Source organism: Cydia pomonella, chromosome 17 (genome assembly GCF_033807575.1).
Source record: "Cydia pomonella isolate Wapato2018A chromosome 17, ilCydPomo1, whole genome shotgun sequence".
NCBI lineage: Eukaryota > Metazoa > Arthropoda > Insecta > Lepidoptera > Tortricidae > Cydia > Cydia pomonella.
Window position 1 is genome coordinate 19,177,731 of NC_084719.1, and position 22,170 is coordinate 19,199,900.

General features: G+C 37.0%; 1 long non-coding RNA gene across 1 annotated transcript; it reads left to right on the forward strand.

Moving 5' to 3' along the window:
* Positions 1–11,459: 11,459 nt before the first annotated feature.
* On the forward strand, positions 11,460–14,669 carry LOC133527057 (uncharacterized). The gene is made up of 2 exons (XR_009800816.1): positions 11,460–13,574; positions 13,987–14,669. It is a non-coding gene; the product is annotated as an uncharacterized LOC133527057 (long non-coding RNA).
* The last annotated feature ends 7,501 nt before the right edge of the window (positions 14,670–22,170 follow it).

Consider the following 22,170-nt stretch of genomic DNA (forward strand, 5'->3'; position numbering starts at 1 on the left):
CTCCATACATCACTAGGTTAGTTATCCATGTAGCCACGTGACATTGACGAATGTGCAAAATGAACAAAGGCTACACTAATGCCGGTACAATGGGAAATACATGTGTAAATTAATTGTTGTCTGCAAAGGATGACAAGTGTTAGCTCACCATTTGTATATGCATCGAATTTTACACGAGGGCTTTTGTTCTTTCCATCATCAACTACCTATCCATTATCAACTGCTGCTCAAGAGGCGTCAAACAAAGAAAACTTATTTTCACGGCATATAATCTCTAAAACTATAAAATTTTATCGCAATCAGTATAAAAAGGTTTGTCGAATGCTCTTTCATTTATCTACCAATCAAGGTTTTATCATCTAGAGAAAATCCCTGCATCTGCCAAAAATCAAAATTCTCTGTCCATGAGAGGATGCTTTTAATATAAGCTTGGTCATAAGCATAGCCTAGTTTTTCGGGGGCAAAAACGTACAAGTGGTAACGATTACTTAAATATCGACTGAATTGTTGTCTCTAAATCATAATAACAAACTCAATTCATTCTGACTCATATCTCTGATCTGATCTCAATTCATAATTTTATTGACATCGGCATAAAGTAAGTTTCACTAAACAAGGCGGGCAACATCGGCTTCCGACACGTCGGAAGGGAGAAGCCCAAGCGATGTCTTACCGTATAAATCATTTGTTTTTGCGACGTACACACAGCCGCACTTCTCACTCATAATCACAACATACAAAATCCAATCTGTAATGACGATACAAATACATAGAAAATAGCACACGTCAGAGACACACACCTCGATCTCTTTATGTTTACGGACGAGTCACTACACGCATCGTGCTATGCCCAGTTGGGCGTGTGCTTCGGCAGAGAGGAATTGCACCCGTGAAACCGCGTATGGTTATAACTAAGTGAACAAACATATTTTTCATTTCTCATGCTTTGAAAGAGGGTCATTGTTGTTCTTAAAAGTGTGTAATTCGTTTTTGCACTTAGAGCACTTTACTTTAGTACGATTTATTCCATTTTTAGGGTTCCGTAGCCAAATGGCAAAAAACGGAACCCTTATAGATTCGTCATGTCCGTCTGTCTGTCCGATTCTGTCACAGCCATTTTTTTCCGAAACTATAAAAGCTATACTGTTCAAACTTGGTAAGTAGATGTATTCTATGAACCGCATTATGATGTTTACACAAAAATAGAAAAAAAAAAACAATAAATTTTGGGGGTTCCCCATACTTAGAAGTGAAACTCAAAAAATCTTTTTTCATCAAACCCATACGTCTGGGGTATCTATGGATAGGTCTTTAAAAATGATATTGAGGTTTCTAATATCATTTTTTTCTAAACTGAATAGTTTGCGCTAGAGACACTTCCAAAGTGGTAAAAAGTGTGTCCCCCCCCCCCCGTAACTTCTAAAATAACAGAATGAAAATTAAAAAAAAAATATATGATATACATTGCCATGCAAACTTCCACCGAAAATTGGTTCGAACGAGATCTAGTAAGTAGTTTTTTTTTAATACGTCATAAAAATTAAAAAAAAATTTTTTTTTCATCAAACCCATACGTGTGGGGTATCTAGGGATAGGTCTTCAAAAATGATATTTAGGTTTCTAATATCATTTTTTTCTAAACTGAATAGTTTGCGCGAGAGACACTTCCAAAGTGAAAAAATGTGTGTCCCCCCCCCTGTAACTTTTAAAATAACAGAATGAAAAATCTAAAAAAAATATATGATATACATTACCATGCATGCATTATGATGCATACCGGGTATTCTATAATTTATGTTTCCCTATAATCAGGGTAAATTGTAGTGACAGACCAAAAACTGCAGAATGGTTATCCAAGGGTATACGCAGGTCATGTTGGATTAAACGTAAATTGCTTCACCAGTATAGCAGTAGTAGAAGTGTAATAGGGCCAAGTAAAGTATATTTAAGGAAATACACCAAATTACTTAAAAAGTGTATCAGTAACTCCCAACAGATATGTAATAGTAATCATATTGTAAACAGTAAAAATAAGTGTAAAGCTACCTGGGAAATCGTTACTGCTATGACATCTAGCACCAATCGGCAGACCCAAGACATAGACTTACTGAAACACAATCAGACTGTTTATACTAATACTCAGGATATTTGTGAGGTTCTTGATAATCACTTCACAGATCTAACCAGTGCCAATAGCCCCTTCAGCACTAAACTTAAAAATGATAGGGATATTAATCCATATACAATGTTTGTAGTGCCTGTAGATGAGAATGAGATCTTTAAACTAATGATGTCATTAAATAATAGCAGGACGAGTGGCTACGATGATATATCTACTAATATAATCAAAGTAAGTGCCTTATCTATATGCCGCCCTCTTACTCATATAATTAATCTTTCTTTTGCACAAGGTACTTTTCCAGATCAGCTTAAAATTTCGATATTAAACCCATTATTCAAAAAAGGAGATCGAAATGTTCCGAATAATTATAGGCCTATCACAATCGTGCCTATCTTATCGAAAATAATAGAAAAAGCCATGTATAAAAGACTTGACCACTTTTTATCGAAGCATGAGATACTACATCAAAGCCAGTATGGTTTTCGGAGGGGATGCTCTACTGAACTAGCATGTTTCGACTTGGTTCGATACGTAACAGATTCTATCAATGACAAATCGCCGGTAATGTCCATTTTTCTAGATCTCAGTAAAGCATTCGATTTTGTTGACCATTCTTTGCTGCTCTCAAAGTTAGATTCCTATGGGATTAGAGGAAATGCTAATGCTTGGTTTAGGAGTTATTTGTCTGATAGGAAACAATGTACAGAAGTAAAGAAAGTGGTTGAAACAGGCACACTTCGGGTTAAAAAATCGTATAGATCAACATTTCGTAACATTGTGTCAGGAGTTCCTCAAGGTAGCAATCTGGGTCCCTTATTGTTCTTACTGTATGTTAATGACCTCCACAAGGCTTCAAATCATAAATGTATTCTCTTTGCAGATGATACTACAATGTTAATAAAAAAGAATGATCAGAGTAAATGTGAATACGAATCCGATATCAATAAAGCTTTATTGGATATCGGTGACTGGACAGTTAACAACAGCCTTCATATTAACCTTAGTAAAACCAGTTATATGCAGTTTCAGTCTCATAAAGCCAATCTTGCCCCGTTAAATATTGGGTTTCATAATATCACATTAGAGGAAAGGGATAGCATAAAATTCTTAGGGTTGCATTTGGATAAGTTCTTGAATTGGAAGGAACATGTTAATTCAGTATGTTCCAGATTAGACCGCTATGTATTTGCCTTAAGAAAAAATAGAAAAACTGTCTCTACCGAAGCTGCACTTTCAGCTTATTACGGATATGTTGCTTCAATTTTAAATTATGGTATTATACTATGGGGAAATTCTGTGGATGTGGAAAGAGCTTTTAAAGTACAAAAACAATGTGTCCGTGCAATCTCAGGCTCTTGGTACCTGGCTCACTGTGAACCGATATTTAAAACATTAAACATTTTGCCGCTGGCCTGTATGTACATCTTGAAGCTCTGCTTATTTGTCAAAGCACACCCTGAGCTATTTGAATTACGTGCCGATGTTTGGCAAAGAACCCAAAGGATCTATTATAAAAATCTTCTCAATCAGCCGCGTTGTCAATCCGATATTTACAAAAGGAATGTTTATAATATGTGTATCCGAGTCTACAACAAATTACCTGATAGACTGAAAAGTCTCCAAGGCAGGCTATTCAAAACTTCCTTAAAAAAATGGCTATTGACTTACTGTTTTTACACTGTAAACGAATACTTGAATTCTACTACATTTGACATGTAACTTATTAAACAAAACATCAATTGTTATTATATTTCTTTCTATGACTATGACATTGTAATTATTTCAGTTTTTGATGTAATATTGTATGTTGACTTAACTCGTAATGTAATATTTGTATAATGTAAAAATGTGTATAGTTTAATATTTGCATGTCGAAAATTTGACTGATACTGGTACAATAACTACAAATTACTGTAACATCTTGTAAGACGTATTATGAGGCAAATAAATGAATTGAAAATTGAATTGAAATTTGAAATTGAAAATGCAAAATTCCAACGAAAATTGGTTTGAACCAGATCTAGTAAGTAGTTTTTTTTAATACGTCATAAATGGTACGGAACCCTTCATGGGCGAGTCCGACTCCCACTTGGCCGCTTTTTTTAGGATAAGCAATTGAAATTTAAATGGTTTTGTTATACAAATTTCATTGTGATATGCAACTCCACATTACATAAATAACCATATTTTTACCTAAATGGTTAATTAATTTAAAAAAAGATTACCTTAGTGCTATAAAAATATATATTTTATTTTCTTCATATTTTAAATGAAAAGTAGAGTGTTTAACTCTGTTGAAAGGCATCATTTCAGCCTCGGAATATTATCGCTCTCACTGCCTTCGAACGCCAAACTACATCGGCTGAAATGCCTTTCATCCCTTGGTTAACAATCTACTACTGTTCAATAGATACCTGAGTACATGTCAGCTCCAAGTCCTCCTAACCGGACTAAGTGAGCCATGGGTCCATTCGGCACATGATCCAGAATTTGCGCAGGCACAATAATATTTTACGAAACCTATATAAACCTATATTTTATATATTTTACGAAAATGACTAACATCAGACCTCCCAGAGAGTAAACTAGGCCTTATTTGGACAAGTCCAGTTTATTTACGATATTTTCCTTACCGGAAAACGACTGGTAAAATGTCAAAATGTTATTTCGTAGGTACTCCGAAAAACTCAATCGTACGATCAGGGATTCGACTCCGAGAACCACGGTTGCCTTTTCGAATCTTTTTGAGCACATACCGGTACCTAATTATATTAAAAATTTAAACAGAACTCGAAAAATACCTATGCTCAAAGGTAATCGATAGAAATATTTTTATACCGACAAGAATAGAATTAATATAAAAGAATTATGGAGCCACGATAAGAGCTCGGCGAAGCGAACGGAGCACGTTTTATTTGCGTTCAGAACGTTCCCCTTTTGTGACAAGAGCCCGCGCGGGCCATTTGGATCAAGTGTATTTTGGATAATAAAAGAATTATCCACTCGACTCTAACGGGAAAATCGTGCTTGTACAACTATGAGCAGTCGAGCACGGCAAATTGTTTATTTCACCAAATTATGTATTATTTGATGCAATTACAGCGGAAATATTTTCAAGTGGTGCCACAGCTTGATCATCGTTCCAATTAATTTGCTTGACTACCGTAGGTAAAGTACATAATTATTTATTTATTGTTACATACAAAATTTGTACAGCATTACAGTGAAAACTAAGGCACTATACAAATAAATTGATAAAAGACAAATTATATACAAGAAATAACAGGAACATAATAATTTCAAGAGACATCCCGAACAAGCTCATAAACTTTTAAGAGTTTGAAAGCCAAATTTGAATAGTTGATAGATCGTTTATAGTTTTGCCATGTCCATCTGTCTGTCAGTCCGCGGCTTTGCGCCCTGATCGTTAGTGCTAAAAAGCTGAAATTTGGCATGGATATACATATAAAGTGAGTTACGCCGACGAAGTCGTAAAATAAAAACTACAAAATTATTTTTTTTATGGTAATCAATTTTTTGATAAATATAGTACATATTTTCGAAAATAATCACTTGGAAAGAAAAACAATATCCCCCCCCCCTAACTTTTGAACTACAGATGAAGAAATAAAAGACTTAAGGAAAACTATAGCAAACCTATCGGTTTTGATTTCCTGCTAAAAAGTCTATTTTGACGGACAGGTAAGTACGGAACCCTACACTGAGCATAACCCGACATGCTTTTGGCCGATTTTTTTAAGTTAGAAATGAGGGTGACACTCAGCAGTGTTAAAAACTGGTACATGTACCTCATCATCTTGTCTTAACAATTAATTAGACACGGAAGGGCAGGTTTTCTTGCGCGTAAAATGTAACGCAGTATAATACTTACACTTGTTTATTTATTTATAGTTGACTCAGGCAAATCCGTTAAGAGCCCAAACTGAGCCCGAGTCGGATAATAAATAATGGCTCTAATAAACCGGACGTAATGGTGTCGCGCTTTCTAAGCTTCATTTATGATAAGCTGTCCTTACACAATTTCGAAGGATGTTCCCTTTTCGTTTCCATATACTTTGTTCCAAATCCTAATGCCCGGTACACATCTTGGGCCGACTTAGGCCCAGTTGTACCAACCACATTTAGCAGACTGATCAACGACAGCTCAGCAGTGAAGTATAAAACTTCCCATACAATAAAATTTAGCGAACGCTTTAACGGTGACAGACGGTTTGGTGCAACCGACCCTTAGACCAATCCATTCCAATGATCCAAGGAGGTGTACCGGGTATGTCTATGAACAAAATTGCATGGACACATTACGAATTGATTATTCATAAAGTGGACACGTAGTTACTTTTACAAATATTATTATTTTATCCCTCAGACATAGGTATGGTTGCGCAGTTTTATGTAGATACTTAAGTACTTACCCATTAGGGTAAGCATGCGCAAAATGTGCTGCGGTCATTAACTGTAACTACTTTGTAGTTTATAAACGGTGTAGGCGAAATCTCTATTAGTTTTGCAACTGTGGCAAAGGGCAATGTCGTAAACGTATTTGCGTATCACTTTTTACGACTCTGCCCAAAACAATTTTACCCTTAAGCCCGCTCCAGACTATGTGTGTGAATCGCGGCGCGACTTCGCGGTAGTGAAAACATGTCGCAACGTTGACATATGACTCCACACTCGCAAAAATTCACAGCGATTTGGCAGTTTGGTGTGCGCCAAGATGGCGAAAAAGCATCAGCTGATCGAATTTGACTGTCAGTTATCTACGGCACCATACGTGCTGTAGGTATTTCTCCGTTTTGTTTTGTTGTAAAACCGTAAAATATAGCCGCTTAACATAACACAATTAATATTTATCTTACCACAGATGAGCCAAAATAGTTTGTCATGTGGAATCTTGCAAGTTCGCGGTTTAGGTCTTCTTTGACGCGGACAAAAAAAAGTCAAGAAGAAGAATAAGGAGTATAGGCGTGAACAATCGGCGAAAACGACGCCACACTTACGTTCGCTGCTTCGCGACGTGCTTCGCGCATAAGTGTGGAGGATTCTTTAGGTTATCACGTAGGTAGCAGACTGCTGACCGTTACATTGAATTAAATAACTCTATAACCAAAAATCGGCCAAGTGCTTATTAGGGGACGCATAATGGAGGGTTTCGTACCTTCATTTCATACGATATGAAAAAGCCATATAAACGAAAGGGCGTAACTTCACGGCACTTAAGTTCTTTTAAAAAAACCGGCCAAGAGCATGCCGGGCCACGCTCAGTGTAAGGTTCCGTAGTTACTCTTCCGTCACAATAAGCTAAACACGAGCTTAAAGTATAGTAAATTGTTAACCAAGGGATGAAATGGTACCTTTCACGCGAGTTAAACAAATAGGCAGCATAATCAGTACCCCGTACCCCGAAGTTAACGGAATTCAATAAAAACACGGTGTATAAAGAAAAGTATGAAAACGTTTAAGTGATTAATATTGTAGCACTAAGACGACTAAGTCCCACGGTAAGCTCAAGAACGCTTGTGTTGTGGGTACTCAGACAACGATATATGTAATATACAAATACTTAAATACATAGAAAACACCCATGACTCAGAAACAAATGTGCTCATCATACAAATAAATGCCCTTACCGGGATTCCAACCAAGGATCATTCGCTTCATAGGCAGGGTCACTATCCACTACCTACGCCAGACCGGTCGTCAAATAAATAACCCAAGTGTATTAATTATGAAGTAATAAATATTTTTTTACGTTGTTGTTGAAATCGGTTCACATAAAATAAAATAAATAAAATAAAATAAATATTATAGGACATTATTACACAAATTGACTAAGTCCCACAGTAAGCTCAATAAGGCTTGTGTTGAGGGTACTTAGACAACGATATATATAATATATAAATATTTATAAATACTTAAATACATAGAAAACACCCATGACTCAGGAACAAATATCCATGCTCATCACACGAATAAATGCCCTTACCAGGATTTGAACCCGGGACCATCAGCTTCGTAGGCAGGGTCACTACCCACTAGGCCAAACCGGTCGTCATAATAAATAATTATCCCAAAAAACCAACATACACACAGGTCGCGCAAATTTATTAGGCAATTTACCGATAGATGGCGCTGTTCACAATTATGTTTAGTATACTTCCACTCAAAAGGCTTTCGTGTTTATTGCTAGATGAAATAATTGAAAGTTTGTTCGGAACCCTCAGTGTGCGAGTTAAACGGACTCGCACTCGACCAGTTTTATTTTAACTTCAGCATCCTTTTCACAAGCGCATGCAGAATACCTACTTAAAAAAGTTTGTATCCGTACAGTGAGGGTATATTAATGATTATATGAAAGCGTAATGCCTTATTTATCTTCATTTAATTAATCCTCTGCGAATATGTTGTCAGCTTCTACTTATTAAGATAAATCGTATTTTTGGCGTAATAAGGCCGGATCATTGTCGTTTAAGAAAGATGATTCCCCAGAGTTACTCGATGCCTATGTTGCCAGTTGCTTAGGAAGAAATGTTGTCACCAGTGTGTTCAATACATGTTAATTATATTTTATGGTATTGTTATTATAATTTGTTCTAAATATTATTCGTAGCGCCTTACTCGACAGCATTAAATTAAAATTTACTTATATGTGATAAATTAAATCAAAAGGGACGTTATGGCGGTCGGCGCTTACGCCATTATTCGCTTATACTCCCTTTTGAAATGGATTGTAAAATATAAGCAATTTTGTAAACATAACGGTAAAAAATGCCATTTAAATACAGATATTCTAAGACGCCTTCTCATGTCTTATATTATTATACGATGATATTTTCAGTCACTTTTCGGTGAAGGAAAAACATTGTGAGGAAACCGGCTAATCCCAATAAAGTCTAGTTTACCCTCTGGGTTGGAAGGTCAGATGGCAGTCGCTTTCGTAAAACTAGTGCCTGCGCCAATTCTCGGGATTAGTTGCCAAGCGGACCCCAGGCTCCCACGAGCCGCCGCAAAATGCCGGGAATACGCGAGGAAGATGATGACCTATTAATTAAGTTTAATTTTGTATATTATACGAAAATTGCAAATAAAACTACTAATATCTGAGGTGGTTAAAACAGAGGTAAGTTTAAACAATGATAATTTTGCGGATTAAATAGGCCCACTGATTAACAGTCCACCGGACAATATCGGCCTGTCAGTTGTTCGGAACTGAATTTTTTGTTCTAACTGAGCTTGGCGAACTGTTGGCGTAAAATATGAATGTGTTGCTTCGCAGCAAGCGCCAACCCTTGTTGTCATTGTAGGCCATAGTAATCTTAGGTATGATACCTTATATCCTGATAGCTATAGGTATGGTTAGTATATCTAGTTGAGGTGCTAGATGAACTGACGCACCCTTGATACCGAGTGTTCATCGTTTTGGTCACATAACAAGCAAGTTTTAACAAAACGGGTGCTCACAAGTCAGTATATTGGCAATACGCCACGTTTTCATTTGTGTTCTGCAGTTTTACAAAATGCTTTTCAAACTAGGTAACTGGAACAGTATTTGAAGATCGCTATAAACCAAGAAGTTATTAACGTTATTTAGTTTATAGTTACCTAACTATTTTAAAATGCTTGACTCCAACTACACTATAGTGATATAGTTTCGATCGTAAAATTCCCATGAAACGTACACAGCCTTTCAGTGCCTTTTATTGCTTCTGCTGGCCCCGGCGAAAGCGTAAACATTCGCGACCTTATAGAAACATCATAAACTTCACGATGCACCCTAAGCCGGCAGTAAAGATTTAAACTACGTTAACATCTTTAATAATGTTCTTAGCTTGGAAACTTTAACTTTCTCTTAAGTGACATTCTTCATTTTATTGCCAATATGTCTGTTCAGTTTCTGTATTGTGATGCTACTAACGTCGACTTCAAGCGTATATTGAAATTTGGAATATCTTTTGCATTCCTTTTATAACCTAATAACATTTTTATTATGCGTTAAAAACTTTAGGAAAACATTAGTATCAATCTATCTTACATCTTTAAAGTAATACAAGAATTTCTAATTCAGAATTAATTTTCGTACCTATACTAATGAAAGTAGTCGAGCCCTATAAATAACACGCCAAATATCGTGTCATTATTGACGTTATTTCTAAAATACTAATAAGTTGAACTTAAGGCATAGCGAAGTAATGACACCATCGCGCGCTGATTTGACCAATGCAATCGATCAACGCAAGGCAGCTCAAGCTAAACTGTTAAAAGGTGAACTGTTGGTCTGTTGCAGCGTAGCGACTTCACGTAGGTACCAGAGTGCTCCTGGAGAGCTTTGTCACTCGCAGGTGGATGGGTCCACGCCCTCTACCTCTAGCTTGCCTAAGCCTGCCGTGCAGTTGTAAGAGTTCCGTTCTCTTTTAATTTGGAAACATAAGTGGCGAGTTGGCTATATGTTTGAAACCCAATGACAACTCTCCTAGTACCTAGAACACTAATATAGCGCTTGAGTCATGTTAGTTTGCATCATCATTCTCCCGGTGTACCTCTTACATTTTATTAAATTGTCGAAAAAACTTCTACGTGTTGGTTTTACGTTGGTGGTTCTTGGTTCTGTCAGTGTTAACAAGCTCGCGCAAATCATCTTGACGCATTTTGAGCGACCGGCGGACGGTGGGACGAGGCTAAACAAGCGATCCAGCTGGATAACAATTATAGATGTCTTAAAACTGACATTGTTTCAACCTACGTCTGGGCCCTTATTCGACATGCTAAAAGTGACGTTTCGTGTTGATTTCCATTTGATGTGGGAAATATTGTGACTTGTCGAATTGCTATCATCAACACCTGTCAGTGAACAATATCCACACTAGAGGCGGGGCGTTGTACCGGAATAGTTTTTGGAACAGGTTTTTTGTAATAGACTACTTTTAGCTTGTCGAGTATTTAAAAGTACGAACTTTGATTTCTGAAATAAAACAAATATGAAACTTTCATCACCTCGTACCTCCATTCTTACCGTTACTTTAAGCAAAACAAAATATTGTTAACAGACGGTCGTCTGGGCGTCTGTTGTATCTAAAAATAGTGTAATAATATATAATAAAAATATGTCAATGGATTCATAGCCTTCACTCAAAACGTCATAATATTTCCGACCCCTACCAATATAATAAGTCGATATTTGCATAAATAATCCTTATTTGTAAGACGCCTAAGACCGGCAAATACGTAAACTGCCTATTGGGGGTCATACTCGTAAAAGTGGTATTTTAGACGTACTTTTGGTACGAGTAACAGAGACGTACTTTTGGTACGCAATCCCAGCTCTAGTCAGGATTCTAGTTGTCAAATATAAGCGTGTCGAATACGTATTAGTTAACTGTCAAATGAAATTAGATCAACGGTAGACTTTTTTGTCGATGGGTATAGCTGCCATGTTTGGATTTATGACATTTGAAAGGGAATCCTAAGGCAGAGAGTAGTTTTTTCTGTACGATTTTGATTCTTCTACTCGACGCAAGATGGAGTTAGCTGCCAAATTCCGATCTTGGCGTTATAAAAATAAACCGCAAGAACCATGACAATGACATGCAGTTGCGTCGATGTAGATCTATCATAAAAACGTACATGTGACAATTGTCCAGGATTTAAAAAAATCTTGACAATTAATAAATGTCAAAAAGAAAACTGATTTATTATAAAAATACAAATTATATATAAAGTTTGATTTTAAAACCAATGGTCGTGGGTCCTAACCCCGGCTCTTAACAATGAACATCTTGTAACTTGTGTGCAAAATATCATTTAACTTTTACCAATTACTTTTCGGTTAAATATAATATCACGAGGAAGAAGTAGGCCCAATAAGGTATATTTTCCCCTCTGGGTTAGAAGGTCAGATGGCAGTGAGACAGGGAGAGATAGTGAAAAATGCGGCAAAATAATCATTAATTGTGTTGTTAGACTAGCTTTTTTTGTTAATATGAAAATTGACGCAACAGCAAGCTCAAAGCCCCCTATGAGCCAGAGCCTGTTAGGTGCAGGCTTAATTGGCTCATCCGAGGGAAGCGGAGCTTCGGCGACTAGCTGGTTGCGTCTGCTTATCAACTTCTTCCAATTCACTTTTACATCAACTCCTTATAAATTTGTAAATTAAGGTCAACTTTGTAAGAACTAATACCTGTGCCATACTATAAATTGGACGATATGCCTAATTAATTGTTATTAATGTTGAATTTTTAATGGCGTATAATATAAGACAGCGGTCGTATAATGACTGAGAAATTTGGATTTTTCTGTTTGAATAAACAGCAAACTGGAGACATTGAGATTAATTATAAACTTATTATTTTAGGTGTTATCAAGAAAAAAGGTCTTAACAGATTTATGAATAGGCATTGGCAGAAAAACAGGCGTCCGACCACGCATAATGGAGGATTATATTTCTTTTATCATGTAGCTATATCTATATGACCTCTGCCGCCGACTTTTTCACCCGTTGGCGCCTGTGCCCAAATCCTTCTAAGACCGAAGTTTGCTGTTTCCACCTGTCCAATAAGCTGGCACATAAGACCCTCAAGAGTTAGATTCCGGGGTACAGCCTTACAACATAACTATTCCCCAAAGTATCTCGGTGTTACACTGGACAGAAGCCTGACATACCGATTGCACATAGAGAAGCTAAAAAGTAAAATAAGGACCAGGATATTTTAATTACGATACATAAATAACTACTAAAACATGTTTTCTGCAAGAAATTAGTTATCTTATTATATTATAAAATATTTATTATCCATCTGTGATGTTTATTTCTTGTGAAGATATCGAAGTTTCGCTGTGTAGCACTTATCGATATATAATATGATCAAAATCGACCCGTCCACATCCCTAAAAATCCACACATACACATTTTTACGCTCATATACAAAGCAGTATAACCACCAAAATGGCTACGGCTTGAGTATTCAAATTTGTATTGAGAAAAGGCAACTATATCCTGTCTTTATTTGCCTCTCTATCGCTCGAATATGCAATACGCATGCACTCTTCGTCAAAATCGGTTTGAAACTTTTTCGACTGAGTACGCGCAATAAACGCCTAGTAGTAGTATTTAAATGTTTACCGTATTCATTTAAAGCATCGTAGGACAATGCCGCTATGTAAACTGTAAGGTGGGTCTTAAATTAGTGTGAGTTATTTTGGCAGCGGACTCAACCTTCACGTTACAATATTTAAAGTATTGCGCTGTCATAGTAACGAAAATGATAAACACGTCAATCGGAGTAAACAAGTAACTAAATGATGCAAACAAGAAAATATTGCAAAATAGGTACATATATATGTACCGATAATTATTTTGTGTTAAAAATATGAGGCAAATTATACTGCCCGATTATACGGACTACATATTAAAAACGATTATCTTGGAAACAGTCAATAGGTGAACAAAGTTATAGTAAAATTGGTGCATAATTTCAGGGCTTGCCTGGCCCACGCATGATGTACCTACCTACCACGACCACGGCCGTCTCCTATTACTATTTTTTTCTAATTCCCTAACTAGCGAACAATATTTCATGTTCATAGTCTAGAATTTAAAACCTTAGCTACATATTTGTGGCGCTTGGGGTTGAAGTTGAAACCCTGGGGTCCTAGCGTGGGTCTATGAGGAAATGTCAAAACGCCTTTTAAAGGTTTCTGGTGACCAGAGGCCTGGCCTATATTTCAATCGGCGGATCAGCATTGTTATCCAGAGGGGCAGCAGCCTTCTGGACACACCACCGACCGACCAGAATTTATTTATAAGTTTTTATCTTAAGTGTTTTTATGATATTTTATATATAAACTTACAGATGTCGAACCACCAGCAAAGTTTTTGAAGAGGTGTAGTTCCTGGTACCAACTGGAAACTGAAACTAATAATCTACACTCAAGAAAATGAAATATAGTCACAGAAAACTTTAATGTTTTATTTTATTAAAGAAAAACGTTAAAAAAATGTCTAAACAGAAATATATATTTTTTAATTCGTAGTTGAATAACATAATATGTATTTAATCTCCTGTACATAGGAATCGTCTTTTTGTAGGTTTATATAAACAATAAGTACTTAGGTCGATTTAGGCATCAACTCATCACACCAAAATTTTGTTCTAACCGGTCACACCGCCAAAAGCAGTATTATTTGTTTCAACCCGTCACAAGTAGATTTAGTTCTATTAGGACACATCGTAATTTTGTAGCTATTGGTCAAACTGCTAATCTGTTCCTATTCGTCATCCCGTCAAACTGTTCTAACTAGTCACAAGGAGGATACCTAAACAAATTTCACTACCCGCCAAACGTGTAATATAGACCATATAGTAGGTCTTAATGGTGATGGCGACTGTACAATGGGGTTGCGTATACATACAAAGAGCATTCAAATAGTTGGTGATAGACCAAGTGACCGAGTTACTAACAGTTATATTATATCTTTTTTATAAATAATGTAATAGCGTAATTTTTGGAAAAATAATAAAGGATTCATGAACCATCTCGTAATTTTTAAAAAACGGACTTTAAATCATATGCCTGAAAGATGTGTTAAGGTATACTTACAACTTGGATCGTGAACGTGGTTTAGAAGCAACTGGGTGCGGAGTAAATTGCTTGAAATTTTTTAGAATTTTGAGCGTTTCTAGGAGAATATGTGGAGCGAGCATTATTCGACGTGTAGGTGTGGGTTCAACAAAAAGATCGCATGTCAATAGTGCTTTATTGTCGTTAAAATTCAATTAATAATCGCCTTTATCGACCATCAACTGTGTGGTCACTTTTTAATTGATTGACATTGTCAGGTATAGTTTCACTACTCGCCGCCGCATTATTCATAGCGCATTACTTATCCTATCGGATACAAGATGTCGCTGATTTTTGTAAAGTTATGTTTAAAAAAAAAAGACGCCTTACTCTATGCCATATATTGTATGAAAGGAAGGGTATTCCCTGTCGTACGTCAAAAAATCCAAGATGGTGCCCAAGCCCATGGACAAAAAAGTCTAGCAATAAAATCAACACTTGTCAAAATTTGACATTAGCAATCCACAGTCAGGTGACAATCAAATCAAACCGATCCACTTCGAGTTCAGAGCCATTACAAACTGTATAGTAGTAATAAACAAAGTTGATTTTAGTTTGATTATTTTTTCTATGAATGCGTTTTGATTGTTCCAAATGATAATATCCACAGTTGATAGAATCAACACTTGATACAATCAACATGCGATAGAATCAAGTGTTGATTTGATGTGGACGCGAAATTTGACAGTTGTGCATGTCGAATAAGGCCCCTGTTTTAACTACCTCGATTTCGCCTACCACGTCTTGGCCCTGGCTGTTCCAATATATTTACAATTTTACTTGGAGTGCAGTTGTTATCCAAACGTCACCTTTATTTTTTACAAGCTTTCATTTAACTACACTTTAATGTAACCATGTTTGTACGGGTCAAATCTTGCAAGTTAAATTTGACCTACTTTCCGTTTTCTGATGATGCTGGAAATTAGCATACATATGTAAATTGGAGGACAATGCAATATTATTGTACCATCAAGCTGATCTGTTGAGAAGACAAGAGGTGGCCATATAAAACAACGCAACCTAATTTTGTTTGGGTTTGTGAGAATTGTATCGATGAGTATTAAATGTCTGCTTAAAGAAAAGTTGTATCAGACATGAAATTTTAGACAAAAATCTTATTACTATTTATTTACTTACGGGGTATTTGTTTTCAACTCTGCAGTTACTCCTAACTTAAATAGCAATGTGCAAAAACGTGTAATACTTCTTTTGTAACGTCTTAGCGCATTAAATTATAATTTAATTTGACTGTACTTATTCGAAACAGGGTTCTACAGGAAAGGTCAGATAAACTGAGGCGGGTCGGCAGGGCAGGTACAATGTGGTAGGTACATATAATTAAATTTTCGCCTCCAGTATCCCCGTATAATGTTAGCCTTATATCCAATTTCAAAGGTAAACAATACTATGGGCGTGTAGTTACAGCGCCTTTGTACGAGATTTACCTTGTTTCTGGTAAGGCCTGGAGGCCGTTAGAATATTCGAGATTTACCAATTATAATGAGCATTTATAGGGATTTCGGTCTTGTAGTCGAGCAGTAAATTTCTTCTAACTACGAGGGTCATGCCAAAAGAAATTAGATACTCAAAAGTTACCGACTTTATTCTTTATTACAGCTATCTATTTTTTCGAAGTAGTCACCGTGAACACGTATACACTTTTCCATCCGTCTAAACCACTTAGAAAATACCGATGACCACTCTTCTTTAGATACCTCAGAAATTTCATAATTATACGCAGCCAGGGCATCTTCTTTGTTCTCAAATCGCCTTCCTTTTAATTTTTCTTTAATTTTGGGAAATAAGTAAAAATCGCAAGGGGCTAGGTCGGGGGAATATGGCGGGTGGGGCAAGATAGTCACGTTTTTTGAGCTGAAATAGTCAAGTGTTCTAGCAGAAGTGTGAGGGGCAGCGTTGTCATGGTGCCAGAGCAGGTGCTGAGTTCCCGATTTCGGCCGCTTGTCACACCAAGCTGACAGTACTCTGGGGGCACAAACTGTCACATACCATTCAGAGTTGACTGTCCTTTGATCTTCTAGCACTATCGTAGCAATATGTCCCGTCTTGCAGAAAAATGAGGCAATCATTTGTTTTTGTGTACTTCGGGTTCGGCGACATTTTGTTGGCGTCGGCTCATCTTCAAAACACCATACTGTGGACTGCCGCTTTGTTTCGGGGTCGTAGTTATATAGCCATGTTTCGTCACCTGTAAGTATATCATATACATTTTTTTTCTCGCCAGCGTCGAATTTATCTATCATAAATTTGCACCAATCTACGCGGCGGTCTTTTTGCAAATCGGTGAGTTTGTGCGGCACCCATCTTGAACAACGCTTATGAAGGGCCAGATGATAATGAATTATAGTTTGCAATGCTGCTGATCCAATACCCAGCTCACGCTCGAGCTCTGCATATGTAATTCGTCGGTTCGCACGAACATTTTTTTCCACAGCCTGTACGTTTTCTTGAGTGACTGCGGTTGGCGGCCGTCCGGTCTTCGCCTCATCTTCAAAGGTCTCTCGTCCCCTTTTAAATTCAGCAAACCAATTAAAAACAGTTGCACGTGAACAAGCAGACTCGCCAAAAGTTGAAACTAAAAGTTCAAAACACTCTTGAGGTTTTAAACCTTTTTTAAAATCATAATAAATCATAACACGAAAATCACGTCGAGTGAGCTCCATTGTTGCGAAAATTTCCCTCCAAAATTACCCAGAAAAAAAATAATTAAAAAAGGAATCCTAACATTTTCCGAGTGTTCCATATTTGAATTTATTAGCAAATAACCTACCTTTACAATGGTGTATAACTGGCCAGTATCGATCAAATGACCATAGAGTATCTAACTTCTTTTGGCATGACCCTCGTAAAGATCATGAGTTCAAACACAGGCTTATACGAAATATTATTTGCGGAAGCTGTGCGGGTTCAAATCCTGGCTCGTACCAATGAGTTCTTCGACACATACGTAAGGAATATCATTTGATATTTATCCTATTCGTTGAAGGGAAACGTCGTGAGGAAACCTGCATACATCCGCGAAGAAATTCAAAGGTGTATGTGAAGTCTCCAAGTGGCATTGGGCCAGCGTGGAGACTATAGCCCAAACCCTCGGGCGCATGAGAGAAGGCCAGCAGTAGAATGTACGAGTATATAGGCTGAATTATTATATTATTATCGTGGCCAAGTGACAAAACCTAATCAAAACGCAAATAATATATCCATGGAAATAAGCACCGTAGCATCTGCCATCGCGATACATTTTTAATTTTCGTTCAGCGTTTGTTGACATACAGTTGTCATCATGGCTAGGACCCCAGATGCTCTTCGTTGAAATAAACCATACATCCAAAGATAACCTGATTAATCCGAATGGGTATCTCTCCACTGTGTTATCATCTTTTTAGGTTGGATGGTCTCTCTTGGATGCTCCGAGTAAACACCTGATATAAGTGTGTGTGTAGTGTGTTCATAGTTTTAATTAAAAATATGTCAAACAGTAAGCAAACTCAACAGAGATAAACATGAGTCAGTTTATATAGATATTTTCATCTATAAAGTGTATTTAGAGTAGCCTTGTTTTCCTGATCCCTGGCTTCAATATCAAAATAAATAAGTACTTTAATTTTTATATTTGACCATGTAATATTAGCCTAATATAATTTTAACGATCTCAATTTAGTAGCCATCTGTATTACATTTATGCTATGCTCTGAAACTTTACATACTGCGGCGGGTCCAATAAATAAAAGATTTAAAAAGGAACGTGTGCCTGAGCTTTATCTTCGCTTCGAGCTAAGCCGTTGACTTAAACTCACATTTACCTCCGCTCCGATCGTGTCGAGACGGCTTTACGACACTTTTTAATACAACTTCAAACAGTAGGTTGGATAATAACTGCCAATGTTCGATATTCGACAAACTTAGAGGCCAATTCTTAGCTTAAAATCTGTCAAGATAATGTATGTCTTCCTATCACGGAACAATGGTGTTCCGGACTTTGGGAGGCGTGCGCGCAGCCAAAGCCAACACGTAGGCCCTTATGACAATTTAATGAAATATAAGGGGTACACCGAGCGGATGCTGCAGAGGCAGCACCCGCCAGGGTGTAAAGACTATTGAGATTTGATAGAATCTAAAATGAACTAGGCTATTTGGTGAAAGTAATGGACTAAATACTGGGCTATGATGGGATATATAAGCGCACGCCTGCCTAATAAAATGGTATATACAATTTTATTTCCGGCAGACGGTGCCTCGCCCCCACAAGGTGGGACCCATATAAAGCGACATCTAAGATGGCTTACGGGTAACACCAGTGTAAAGGCTGAGGGTAGAGAAGTGTCACTGGACACCTCAAACTTAAACATATAGCCAACTAGCCACTTATGTTAAGGCAAGCCAGAGGCAGAGAATCCTGTACCCACCCACCTTCGTGGGATCGCTTCTCCCCAACAGCTCGCCACAAGCTATCTTGCGTCTTGCGTCATAATATTGTTATTGTTATGATATGGCCTTGACTCGCAGTGCATCCCGTGTGCACCAAGGAGTACATTATACTTGCATCAGAGGTTTTATTTTTGTTTACTAGTACAGCTACACCACACCACACCACAGCACCACACCAGTAACAAGTATAAACCTTCTTATTATACAAAATCCGTACATATTTTGTCATTAAACTCCCCAACATCAAAAGTGGGGGTGTACTTTATTCGCTTCAACAGGTGGTGTGACGAACAATTTTTTTTTGATAACGAGAATATCTTCGGAAATAGTCCGAAAGTAAAAGAAATGTGCTCCCCCTTCTCCACTAACTTTTGAACCATGGATCCAAAAAAAATATGAAAAATATCGTGAAAGTATAGCTTTGTAAAGACTTCCAATAAAAACGATAGCGGACATGATCAGGTAAGTCGTTTTTGAGTTATTGCAAAAGGTCTTCCCGTCTGCGTCTTAAAGGGCCCACTGATTACCAGTTCGCTGAACGATATCGGCCTGTCAGTTATTTGCTGACAATCGCGAATAACTGACAGACCGATATCGTCCGGCGAACTGGTAATCAGTGGGCCCATTTAGTGAAAGTGCTGCGGAGGTCTCTCCCTTTTAATTATTATGTACAGGATACCCATTAATAGCTCCCATTCAAGGCAGTCTATTGTACCAGACGGGTAAATATGGAACCCTAGCTGAGCATGGCTCGACATGCCTTTAGCCAATTTTTATACTGTCTAATAAAGTTTAGGTATAAGAAGCCATCGAGCAGGTATAATAATAGGGATGTATTCGATGCACTCTTCCACGGTAAAAATTAAACGTTACCGGCAAAAAATACAGGAAACATAATCTGTTTCTTCTTTTTTATATATACCTACTGTTTGATATTTTCCAAGTCTGGTGTAACGTTAAGTACTACGTTTGAGAACAATTTATTTGAAGAAACTTTATTTATTGACAATAACAATATACATAATGGATATATACAGATGAACAATTTATTAGTTTGTCAGTACAAATATTTCTATGATCCACATAACATTGCTAGATAGTTTTCATGTTGATGACATTTTGCCAATTGCATTGAAAGAAATACGAATGGTTTAGAAAAGAGGTTGAGAAATATGAATATAGCGAAATGCAAATACATTGAAAGCTCATTGTTAGCAATTCTTTAAGTACTACAATTTTTTTTGCATTTAATATTGCATCCTATAAGTGCATGTAGCGTTTCGAAATTCTTGCATTTAAAATAGAAGCGAACACCATTTCATCGTTCGAACTGGCAGCTAAGATCTTGTTATAAATTTCTAGAACGTTCTAGCATTGCTTTACCAAAAAGATCGTAAGCGTCATGATATTTCAATAAAGTTAGTACATTGTAAGTGAGAAGGGTAGTACCGAAGCGAGTGAACTGCAGCGACGAGTCACGACATTTCTCGGCATCTGTGCTCAAAGAGCACGCTCTGCCGCCGCAAATTTTATTCCACGCATCCGTCTACGCCTTGAATTGAAAAAGGTGAGGTGGTAAATTTCTATAACCATATTTTTATTAAGTTTCATATGTGCTGGCTCGTAGCTACTTGGCAGTATTCCAGACGGACCCATGATCTAGTAAATATGATTACTGAATGTTGTAAAACTCAAGTGTAACGGCAAGAGAGCGGTTATTGTGCAAACACTGGGAAGCTTCCAGTCATAAATAAATAAAATAAATAAAAATAGCCTGTATTCCCCTAAAAACTTGACATATTAACTTATTTAACGTACAAAAATAAAACAAAAATTAATAACTAAAATTAGACTTAGAGTTGCAGGCGCTTTTTGCAGCCTACGGTGACTGCGTACCATCATCGGACCGTATCCTTGTTTATGCGGGGATCATCCATTTCTGGACCAAGGCAAGGCCTCCTCCATCTCATGGCAGTCGTTTCTGTTATGAGCCAGGCAGGTCCAGCAGTTTCCGGTAACTGACACAGCGTCACTGACCCGACGTCATCTTTGTAGCGGTCTGTGTTTCTGTTTGCCCTCTGCCCGTTTGGTGAACCAGTGCAAAACACGTTGACTCCATCGGTTGTCATTCAGTCATGCGGCGTGCCCGGCTTAGCTTTTAGTCTTTGCTTTAGCTTTGAGTGATAAAGTTTTATTTAGATGGCGACTGGGGCAGCTGTACTGCTGGACCGTTACCGCAGGCGATGATACTGTAATTTTTTTATAAAATTCCGTTTATGTCGTTGTAGCGTTATTGCCGCTATTAGAACATTAGATCCGTCACTCATAAGAGCAACTACCTCTAAAGTAAGGACGCTAAGCATGACATAGGATATGGAAACCATTTAGTGTACTGCGCTTTTTATCCGCAGTTTTAACAGTTGAACTAGGTACGTCTGCCGCCCTTTATTATGTAGCAACGAATTTTTTTTTTCATTTTTTTTTTTCATTTTTTTTTTTACAAATTCATTCCCTAAAACAGCCCCATTTAGCTCTCTAAGTATAAAGTTATAACAATAATACATTGCAAGATGTGATGGATCTTACTTTAAAAACACGGATACATATTGTGGAGCATGTAAAGTTAACCTGTAAGTGTTTTTATTTTAATAATGAATAAATAAATATTTGGGAACAATCTTATACAAATCGACTTAGCCCCAAACTAAGCAAAGCTTGTAGTATGGGTACTAGGCGACGATATACATATGAATATATATATATAATTATATACATAGATAACACCCATAAATAAAATAAATAAATAATAAATAAACCCAAGACCATCGGTTTCATAGCCGATATTACAGTACTCAATAATGCATGCATGTTATTTATGTTAAGCATTGGTGTAACTAAGTGTTGGTAAACCTTAATTATATATAATAATATTATATATGATTAACCTTATTTAAATATCAAAAAAAAAC